Here is a 12249-nt window from a genome sequence, read left to right as displayed (position 1 = left end):
CACACATTCAGCAGTGAGGAAATCGAACAGACTGACACGTTTTTCAGGCAGGTCGACACAGCAAGTCCATGGTTTAAAAGATTATAACTTCTGTGTTTAGAGACTTCCAGGTGACCTCAAATTAAAATGTAAAAAATCTTAGATAAAAAAAAAAAAACTTCCTCCATCTAATGCCTTCTTTCCTTCTAGTTCCTCAGAGACACAAAGACATTCTGCCACAACTTAAAATCATTTAGCTGTAAAATAAGAGTAAAATATTTAGAAGATATTTCATATACATTTGGGTAAAACTGGAAACCTTATATTGCTGGTCAACTTCCCATGTATTATAGTTTAGAATATTTAGCTTGTGCAGCTTTCTCTTGTGACAGTGTTTTTTCCTTGTCCTTCCACCACTTAACTTTTTATCCTTGTCTGTAATATTGCACATCAGTGCCCATCTTTGTCTTCAACATCTGTTTCCTATTACCCTCTTCTCTTCCTTCCTGACTTGTCCCAGATCATCAGATCCAGACGCAGGCTTGAGTAATCTGAGTGGATTTTTTTACTTACATGTGAACACACACAAACACATACATATACAACAAAAAAGGTGTATATTTATAAGTATAAATTTATGTGTACATACATGTATAACATGTGATATGTATACAGAACAAGTATACTATATGTATACATAAATGGTGTTCAAAAGGTGCAATGAATGATACACAGACAAATTAAACCTTCAAGATAATAGACATATATTGACACATATCAGACAATACAAATAGTCTCAGAATAAAATTAAAATGAAATTTAAAAATATAATGTTGTATGACCCAAAGACTGGAGAAAGTCCCAGATAAACTTTTTTCCAGCGGTGTTAGGTTCTTCCCAATGTTTCAGCAGACAGTAAAATGAGGTGGTCTAACAGTAACATGAAAAGGCTTTAAAAAGCAGTTACCTTCACAGCATGAGATGCTCTGTATGCAAAATTACAGAGTTTATAATACATTCCTAGTCTGCAAATCTGATTGGCTCAGTAGACCTAAGTGCTTTATAATAAGATTGCCTCTAAGTGCACATATAAATACATAGGCTAAAAATGTTCCAAGTAGACCATGACGCAATAAACTTAACTGCTGTGTTATGGGATAATGTGTCAAGAATTCCTGTTTTAATAACTACTTGATTACCTACTTACTCAATCTGGTGAATATTATGTGTTTTCTGGTAAGGACCATTGGGTAAATACATAATTAAAGAATCCCTGAACTATTCATTCAGGGGATTTTTTTCCACAAAAAAGAAAAAGAGAAGACTAACTTAAGTGCCAGCGGTGACACAACTACAGAAGTCTACACCCAAACAACATGCTAAGTAAGACTTGAGGAGACAAAGGGCAAAAAAAAAATTAAATTAAGGCTGAAATATCTATGCTGACACACAAGTTGTAGTCCTTTAAAAAAAAAAAAAAAAAAAGAAGTAAAATAAATGAGGGGAGCAAGAGAGAGAGAGAGGAAATGAGCTATTAGCAAACTAATGTTAGAAAGCTAGCCCGGATTTTTAAGCTTAACTCTAAATGTCAATTTAAATACGATATGCTCTGTATTTATAAAAATAATAATTTATACTTCCTACAGCAGTAGCAAGTAACTTTATTAACCTGCACTAGATGTTTCAATTACAACACTGTTGCAATGCACACGGAACGGTGCATCATAATCTGCTCTTCTACACGTTCTTCAGCAACACCACAGTGGGACAAATACAGTCACTTTGCTTCAGCTCCATGCGCTGATTCAGTGATAGAATAAAGTACTTCACAGATTAGCTTAGTCTGCAGCACTTAAAGGTCAGGATTTATTGTAATGTAAATCACAAAGCAATTTTATCTTGACAGAGATTACATACTCTTACAATATTTCTCGCTGAATCTAGTGATGCGTTTGCTTTTTCTTTGCAACTGCTGTGCAAAATTGGACTTTAGCCCAGAAAAGAAAAAGGGATGGCAGCCTGTTTGGTTTTTCAGCAACAACTTAATTTCTCTTCAGATTTTTCAGCAATCTGAAAGAAAGGTATTTAAAAAAAAAAACAAAAACAAAAACAAAAACAAAACAAAACAAAACAAAACAAAACAAAACAAAAAAAAAAAACAATAAAAAAAAACAACCAACCAACCAACCAAACAAACAAACAAAAAAAAACAACAAAAAACCAAAAACAAACCACCAAAAACTTTCCATAAATACAAGCAAACCTTGCAGAATGGAAAAGTGGTTTGTGTAGATGTTAGGCAGGACATCCACCAAGTTACCCTGCGGCATAACGGATACTTAACTCTTGTTAGCTGGAACCAAATGATCTCATTACACAGTGCTGAAGCAGCATCCTGTCATGTCATTCAAAATGCATTTATTAAAAAAAAAAAAAAAATAAATTAAAAATCGAGATTTATATCCTGAGTAAGACTGCAATGGTAGCGAGCCAGTGCTCAAGCGTCTGCTCCACAGCAGGCGAGCTGCTTTGGGTTACACCGTGCCAGGATTGCAGGGCATCACGAGGGCTGGGTCAACTATTTTTTGTCATGTTTACGGATGACAGAAGTCCGCGTTAATGATTTTTAACGCGGCAACTTGCACTCATTTGCAGAGTGGCATCGGCGTGAACCGCAGGCGGGCTGTCCGCACCTCGTGGAGGCACTTCCCAGCAAAGACTCAGGTGGCAAGCACGGGCATCCCTCCGGTTAACCCAAACCCACACGTTCCCAGGGACGGGACGGGGCGGCGGCTCAAATCCTCCTGGAAAGCGCCTGATGGGATGAGCCGGGTTGGTGGCATCGGGAGGCTGCGCGGAGAAGGGTGCTGCTCCTGTTCAGGGACTCCTTTAACACCGCCTAGCCTTAGGTTAGAGACAAGACAAGCTAAGTTTGAAAGCCTCGCTGCTTTCCCAGCCTTTCTTTCAAAGGTTAGTAGTTTGGGGGCAAACCAGGCGTTTCGGTGAACTCCCTTTTGTGTGGAATGCAGAAGGGAGGAGGACAGGAAAACACAATGCAGGGTGGAGAAACTTGGAGAAAGGCTGCATCATTTTTATAGTCCTGTATACCACAACCCTGGATTGATGTGGTGACTTGATAAGATGTTGAATTACGCAACCGTTCCCGCAGATGTACTATCGCATTAATTTCGGGCCCTTGAACGTAGCTAGGCTTGCTGACCTCAGACTGAGCTTGTAGTTAGGATAAACAAGTTGCTGTGCCAGTGTACAAATCAAGTCTGGAATTTGAAAAGTCATTAAGACAATAAACATGATGCTAAGTTTACAGATTCACTTTTCCAAGCAAAATCACACTTTAGGCTATATTAAGAAAGCTCTCTTTTTCAGTCAAAAATGCAGAGCTGCATATAAACATACAGTTGTACAACTGCTGTGTGTATTTTATATTTAGAAGAAATGGCAAGTTAGTAGATCCTGAAGGATTTTCTGGATGCCTTTCACTGAATTCCCACCCTTTATGTTTTTCTTTCATAAGGTACAATTTTAAAATGTAGTATAACAAAGAAGTAAAATCCATCATATGATCCCAGATCGAGCTCTGAGGCTGAGTAAGGATGTCAGGTAGTATTCACAAAGCTTGCTTCTAATGAGCAGGAAAAGCAGGTGTTCATGGAAAACAGCAAAATTTAAATAATTTTACAGTTTCTGAAACTTTGTCTTTTTTTTTTTTTTTTTTTTAATGCAGTTAACATAACAGCAATTGAAACAAGGGATTCTTGAGCCATATTAATATGTGTCTCAGAATATGAAATAAGAGAAGGAAACTGTCAGACGCAACAAACAGCTTACCAAAAAAGAGTAAGAACTTGCAATAATTAGATTCTTGTTTGTATTAGTTTTTTTAATTGTACACATTGGGCTGAATAAACACTGCTGTTGACCTGGCTAGTTTGGATTTAGGGTATATTGTTTATTTACACAGAGCTTTTGTAAGCTACGAAAACAAACAAATAAATAAATAACAAAATAAATCTTCCACATGAGTTTGAGACCACTCTTTTGGCACCAGCTCAGTTCTAGCCAAAGAGAATGCATTTTAATCAATTTCAGAACACACAAGTTTCTTTTGGTCCCCCCAGAGCTAAGATTCCTCAGTTTATTAATTTTAGCATCATTACCCTTCCATGTAAATACTTCTTCCCAAAGCTGAAAAGAAAAACAGCCTCAGAAACAGCCACCAGGATCCTGGACACATTTTACAGACCGCAGTCAAAGCAGGTTAACAGCACATTTAGGTAATTCTGATTTTTAGATCTGCCAATGCAAATAAATAATAAACTTTCAATGATCGCAAATGAAATCTGATACAAATACCTACCCCCTGCACATTTTTAGGTGGTCATTTAGCAATCAGAAGCAATAAGAAATGAGATGTTACTAGCTTGTGCTGAATTTAAACAAGGTCATATTATTAATAGTAGTAATAATTAGTAATAATTATTGGGGTATCACAGCTTGTTTATTCTCATATTTAGAGAATCTTATGTTTATCTCATATTCTTACTGAGCACAGATCACAGCAGCTTAAACCCAGTTTCCACAATAAGTAATTTCCTACTGGATTGCTAACGTTGTCCTTTTTTTCTAGAACGGACTCTGAATGAACACGTTTCTTTGCATTTAAGAGTGTGTCCTAACACAAACTAGCCTGATGCGCTCAGTGCAGTGCCATGAACTCACTGCCAGGCGTCGTCTGCAGAAGGACCCCACGGAGGGACCCTAAAAGTACCACGATACAAAAAACTGGGAGCCCCCAGGCCCCCTCCACAACTCCCTGGGGCTGCAATGGGAGGTGCAACAGCTCCACTGCCTTGCATAAACCTTAAGAAGCAGCGAGGCTACAGGTACCAGCTTCATCTGAAACCTTAATCAGCACGACACAAGGTCGCAGCAGACAGATTTCAGGCGGGGGCAAAGATGCAGAAGTTTCAGGCGTCAACACCCCTTCTGCCTCTGAAGCCCCCGCGCCACCAGCAAGTCCCAACCCTAACAAAAGGTGGAGGAGGAGTGTGAGTTTGCACCTTATCTGGCTCAACCCACCGTGAGGAGTTGGGGGGGCACCGGGGTACCAGACTGTGCGAGTGTGGTGAGAAGATGGTGATGTCCCTTCTGCTGGGGACACGGCGCTTGGTGCCAGCACGGCCCCTCCGACTGCTCCTGTGCACCGCCGCGGGCCAGGTCTCTGGGTGGGTCCAGCACTGCAGGACTACAGAAATTATATGCCTTTAACTTCCACTCTGTTTGCAAAATACCTCCCGTGCCGAAAACGCCTTTTCCGCGCTTCTGCCATCCATCGTGTTTCACCTCGCCGGAGTATAAGGCAAATTCTTGCCTTCTGCACCCTCATTTGACGTTTTTTGTGCCGGAGGCACAAAGACTAGCACAGATCAGCCAACATCAGGCTCATCACTGCATGGTGCCTTAATATCAGTGGGGGAGAAGTGGATGAAAATTCATCCTTCAACCACATCACAGCCTCACAAAGTTTTCTCCAGTTTAATTGTTTTTCTCCCCTTTTTCAACTCACATGAATAATAAATGCATAGTAAAATAAAAATACCTGGAGGTCTGCCACGTGTAGAATATCAAAACTCCTGAACAGGATGATGAAGGTAATAATTGCAAAAGAAACTGTGGTTTAGGATGTTAAAGTCGTTTCTGAGGGGTGTGTGGGTGTTTGTTTTCCAACAGTAGCAAAGGGATTTGGAAGCCCATTAAGTTCAAGGGCCAAGACCCTGGGAACCGAGATGCCCACCTGCTTCCCGGCAGAAATCAAGCTGCAGATCCATTAGCTACTCAGATGTGATCTGAATATTTCATCCCAAACCTCTGCATAATGTGTCAGAAAAGGCCACTGAAAGGAACCAAACAGGCACTTTGCTGAAATACTTTTTTTTTAATGGTCACACAGAACAATTGCTCATCAGTCTTTTATGCAGGGGGAGAAAATTTTACTTCAGTAAACACTAATTCGAGATATATTTTCACCCATTTGAGCATATTTAAATAACAAACACTCTTTGCTAAAAGAAAAGTTACTGCATCGTGCCCCCATCACACCTAAGAGAAGAATTTAAAATAATGAATGTGTGAAATAACAAGAATTAATAAAGCTTTGTGTTCTTTCTGAGAAAAAGCATGGTTACTAGCAGCATTAGAAACAGTATTAAAACGACTTCACTCTAGGCAGTAAGCGATAATTTCCATTGCTTCTTAAGCTGGCACACCCAAGAAATGTGCTGTCCACTTTTTAGAGCTTGGGTGCCAAATTCACCTTGGCACAAGACGACGCAGAACAATAAAAAGGGGGCAGAGGAGGAGGAGAGGTGCAACAACACCTGATGAAGGGGCCACAGATCAAAAAAAAAAAAATGTTGCCTGGAGAAATTGCCAGATTATTTTACTGCTGTTTTTTTACTGTCCGCTCTTCCCTCATGCAAGGGAGGTGAGGGTTGGGATGGGGCTAGCGAAGTGAAGGGGGGGATCGCACACCAGGCGAGCCTCGGGGTGCTGCAGGAGGCAAGGGGGGGGTGCTGAGTGCCACCGTGCAGGGGACAGATGACAATTTAAGGGGCAGGGCCGGGGGCAGGCACAGATCCTGCTCACTGGAGCATCTCCGAGGCAGGGCAATGCGGTGGGCAGCGCAGCTGGGACGAAGCAGAGACAGTCCAGCACCCGGCAGATGGTTTTGCACAAGGTGGTTTTTGCAAGGAGCCCCCTGAAGAGCGTGGCACGGAGTCGCAAAGCCCAGAGTAAAGGGCGTTTGGGTGTGGGGGGTGTGTGTGTGTGCATGCTCAAGGCAGGAAATACTCAGGATATGGGTGAGCTCTTTGGTTGTCAGAAGTACAGTTGTATCCCCCCCCCCCCCCCCCCCCCCCCCTCCCACCCGGGGAATAAAGGAGAACAAAATAACTAGCGCATCTTTGAACAAGTATCTATTTTCTCAGCAAATTCTGCACATCACAGGCAATTAAATCTTTTTTTCTGTCCGCTTTTCTTTCGGAATACAGCTGCAAGGTGACCCAACATAGAAACATGAGCTTTCTGTACATGCAGAACGCTCCATTCCTATTTGTGCTGCATAGGAGTTGAATCTTAGTTGGCAAATCACTATTATATGGGTGGAAAAGGCCCACAGATTTTTAAGGGGGGGTTGTGGGGGGTGCGTGTGTACACACCAAGAGAGTGAAGAGATTCTGGTATAAAAATTCCACCTGACATATGATTACGCTGGTTTTGTTCATACAACTTCAGATTCCACTTTTTAGTCATAACAATGGGTCCCCCTAGTGGGTAAAACCATAATTGACCAATTTTTGTCCTTTTGAATTTCCTCTTAAACACTGCAACATACCACATTTGATTACCAAGTGGAAGCCGCCGCTTGTAGAAAAGTGAGAAGAAAAAGGTATGGTCAACTTCTGTGCAACTTTTTAAAAATATAAACCACAGCTATAGCGATATATACTCCCACTGAGCTGTTTTATTAAGCAATCGAGTCACAAATTGTTCTGGTCGGTCACTAATGTGGCACAGAAACTGCACTTCATAAACAAACACCTTGGTTTTAAAATAATGATAATATAAATCAATTTTTTAGTTAAGGTTGTCCTGGCTAAGGTGTAATCAATTTGTCAGAAAGAATTGTGTGGGAAAGACAACACACACTATTTTTTTATTTTACAAAAATGAGTCACACTAACACTTTTACAAGTCATAATATCCAGTGCTTCACAAAGTAGTGAATTCAATGCTGTTAGAACTGTGACTGTTTTTATAAATGCGGGAGCCATTATAAACAGGTATAATTAGTTAACTTGCATATCTCCAGACATCTGTACCTATTTTATTAGCTGAAGAAGTCTCATATAGGACAGTGAAAATTATGTTCTGCTCTTTTAAAATTACCAGGGAATTATCGAACTTCCAACTGGGACTGAAGAACTGACTTGCTTAATGCATCCTTCCTGATGCTGGATTATTCCTCAGCATTGAGGAAACATGCAGAAGGTGGGGCCACAAACTGTGTTCTTTAAGCCTTCAGACATTTTTTACATTTTTTTAAATGCCTTTTTAAGGGATGTCTGTAGTATGAGCTACATGAACTAACAGTTTTTACTAATTTAATTTTACTTAGCTTGTTTGCCTGTGATTTTTTTTTTTTTTTAATATATACAGCAATCACAAATATCATAGATATTTTCCTACTTTCCTATTTGCACTCCTTGGTACAGCATATTACTGTGTAGTTTCAACCTCTATTAGTGTAGCTCTGCCTTTCACTAAACAGGAGAGCACTAGGTGGTTGGGTTCCCTCCCATCACAACTGAATTTAAAATACATTTACTGCACAGCTCCTTTTTCAATGAGTAACTGTTTTCTATGACATTTCCTTCTTATCCTGCGTTTCCATTTACAGATGGAACCGTTGCTGCGTTGCAACTTCTCTGTCTCCAGTAGCGGCCAGGTAAGGGCTCCTTCCAACACCTGGGAGAGGCTGTCATGCAAAAAAGCATTACAGAACTTGGTATAAATTACTGCAAGTTTCTGCCAACACAATTTGTCCATATTCTGTTCACACCAATAAAGCAGGCATTATTGTCAATCAAACTTCAAGGTCACGGCCTCAAAAAAACCCAAACCAAACCAAACCAAAACAAAAAATAAAAAAAGGAAAAAAGAAAAAAGCGAAGACCTTTTCAGAAGTTCATTTCATGAAATTATAATTAAAATAATGCATTCATAATGAAGCTCTGCAATAAAACAAGTTTATCCAGATGTTCTAACAACCACTTCCGCAAAACATTTTAGGCAATCTTATTTGTAAAGTGTGCCTGGATCTAAATGGATCTCTCTCAGTAAAGTAGCCCTTTCCTGCTAAACCCAATCTTTAGTCCTTTAAGAGGAATACCTTAAAGAAATTATTCCTTTAATTATTTATTCCTTTGGAATTCCTTTAAATATTCCTGTATATGTGAAGTAGTTTTCAAAATAGTAAGGGCTAAGAAGTGGCAAATACAACCTCCACTGGCTAAACACTCATATGCAATTTCAAAAAGACCTACATATGGAAAGTTCCCACTTATTATATATTCTGAGAGCTATCACTTCTGACTGCTGGTAATTGCCAACATGTTCGTTTTGCTTAGCAACAGTTTTACAGTAGATGAACCATTCGAGCTATCATAAAAGACACTTGCAGATTCTCTAGATGTTTATGATGTTTCTACTGGTTTTCTGTTAAAGTGTATGACATCTTAGTGGGACTGCCCAAATGGATTTGTCCAAATTTTCTCTCAGTGTACCTTAGGGAAGGTAGAAGTGCTCAAAACATTGACCTTTTTTTCCTCTGTGCAATCATTTTTCTTTTGTTACTCAAAGATGAAAACATTCTCAGCATCCTTACAGACTCACTTGAGCAGCAGTTATTCCTCTGCAAGAGCACTACAGAAAATGACTCCTGTAAAAGTTCTGCTAGTGCCAGCCACTATCTTCTACAAATTCTTGGCCTTAATCGAGAAGTCAAAGAAAAATGCAGCTCTCATTTCAGATATGGTTCTGTGTGCAGCAAGGCAAGCTGCAGTCACAGTTGCTAGCTCCTTAACAGTAGGACCCAGTTAGACAAAACCAAGGGTTGCTTATGCAAGCAGTGCACCCATCAGACGCCGGTCAACAAAAAACTCCAACTATGTGAGGCCTTACGAGCAACTACAAGCAAACTACAGGGCAACCGGATTTATCCTTATCCTTATCCTCTGTTCCCGTGTCATTTGTGATAAAAACCTCTGCTAACGATGTTTACTAAGCTGCGACATCCCAGAACTCCACGTGGCCTGCAAAACTTGCTTAGGACAGAAGCTTGGAAGTTGAAGGATTTCCCCATGTCCAGCTTCATGCCAGTGCCAGCCTCCTGTGACGCGTCTTCCTGCGCTGCAGCCACGCTGCAAGAAGTGGAGGTGCACCCACGAGCTTCGCTGTGAACTTGAGAGGAGCCCAGCCAGGGGCAGAGAGATCACCACAGACCCAGACGCCCTCCGCTTTGGGCTGCCGTTCCTCCTGCACAGGCCTGTGGCTCAGCACGGACCCCCCGTCCTTCTGCTCCAAGCTCGGGGCCAGCTGGGCCTCCTCCCAGCGCTTTATCCCTGCCTTCACAAACCGCCTCTTTGGCCTCCGCTCCGTCACCAGCCAAGTTGTTGTGGTTTTCCTTTTCCCCTTTGCCAAGCTTCAAGGGCGCGGTTAAGCAAGGTTCTGCCACGTGTGGTGAGGGCAGCCACGTCACCAGAGCGCTCCCGGGGTGCTTCTGAAGGCAGGCGGAGCCTCCACGTGACGACGCATATGTAACCTGAACACTGGCATTTTCAAATGACTTTTGATGACTTAACCGTGCCATGGAAGCTGTCCCATGAATAAACACAAACCAAAAATGTTCGACGTGACAAACTTAGCATAAAGACTGTTCTAAAATAAGCCAGCAGAGCAACATTTGGTATACACTGCACTGACATGGTGTTTTCATTCGTCTGGAGGTTCTCAATTTCCTCAAAGTTGCATGGGATTAATTAGAGAAGTGATGGGCTAGTTGGCACAGTTATTACTGTAAGCACTTCAAGAGAGGCTCCAGTGGATTTCAGTGCAATGGATTATGACATTCCCTTAGCTGCCATTTTTGGACTTCTACCAGACATCACTGCCCTCCACAGCAGAGGTGACACAGAAGCGTTTGTCCCAGGTACATCAGACCCTGCTATTTTAACACTTACTCACCTTTACAAGTCTAAAAATAAGGCACACGTTCACCTTGCAGCTTTTAAATATGTAATGATGACTGTTGAACCCTGATACTATTCTACAACAGACAAGATTTAAATGTGCTGCCAAATTACTCCCTCCCTCCTCTGATATCAACAAATAAAAAGACAAAAACTGGGAATCTGTATCCTATGATACACGAAGCAAACTACCAAAAGCACCAGGATAGGTGAGAACTCCACAAAACATAGAGTTGAACGTTAAGTGTCACTGCTGTGGCCAAGCAGACAATTGCAAGTTTAGAGCTTAGACCTTACTAAGCTGTTGATACCAATCTATCCCAATTACTGTCGGTCAGTATCAAGCCAACAGAAACTGCTGCACCCCCAGTAGAGAAAACAGCAAGAAGCTCACCAGTCAGCAGCACAAAACAAGCATGCTTTCGGAATGCAGGAATATCCCTAATGGTGAAATGCAAAGAAAAAGCAAAGCTGAACATTTGAGACAGTATCATGAAATACTATGCTGATTGTCTCTTCTTCTTTTCTTCAGTGCCACTCCCACAGCCTGAGCAACTTGTAAGACCTCTCCCGTTCACTGGTCCGTGCTTATGGAGCACTGCACTATTGTTATCTAGCCATTAACAAGTGCTGCCACATCTGCAAGAATAAAGCAAGATCTTTCAAGTACATTGCAAAAGCTAGAAATAAGGCCTCAAGCCAGGAGAGACAAAGTGCATCTTCCTGGAAGAGTTACAGACAGAAGGTGACACCCATCTAGAAATAATTACCAGCCATCTACGGAGGAACAGAACCGTAACATCCCCATAAAAGCCAGTCGTTCAACTGCCACAGCAGTGTATTAGAAAACTGACACATTCAGAATAAAGGTATGATCCACAGGGAAAAAGTTTTTTGATGACCAAGTTCTTTATTAAGTTTTTTATCACTACTACTATCTGCAGAAAATAAAAATGCTCCTGAAATAGTTTACCTAAGAAGTTAAAAGCAAAGCCAGAAACTACTGGACAATTCTTATATTGGTTCCTCAAAAATACCTGTTAAGAGCTGTTCATAGGCTCAGTTCCAAACACTGAATCTTTTCCCCTAAATATTCATCTCCCAAACAAATCTGGTAAGATTGCAAAATATTGGTTAAAAGTTGGATTGGGTTTTGTGGCTTTTTTGTTGTTTTGTTTGGGTTTTTTTAAATGGTAGGGGTTTTTTTAAAGTAAGTTTTGTATTTCATATGGGCTGGTTTTTGCTATTGGATTCTAAAGCATTTTACCCGACTTGTAAGAAGTTTTCTGTATTTATTTCCAAGCAAGATTTTCTCTTGCACGGTAGAATCCTTCAAGTCTTATTTTTCCCCTTTCCCACCTATTTATACTGGAATTAATATAAAAGAAATAAAGTGTGTTTATACTATATATAGCAGAATTTTTGCCCATAAACACCAATC

The sequence above is a fragment of the Tyto alba genome, unplaced genomic scaffold, assembly GCF_018691265.1.
Source record: "Tyto alba isolate M040663 unplaced genomic scaffold, T.alba_DEE_v4.0 Super-Scaffold_13, whole genome shotgun sequence".
Lineage (NCBI taxonomy): Eukaryota > Metazoa > Chordata > Aves > Strigiformes > Tytonidae > Tyto > Tyto alba.
The sequence above is the reverse complement of the archived record's forward strand: the minus strand, read 5'-3'. Positions refer to the sequence as shown.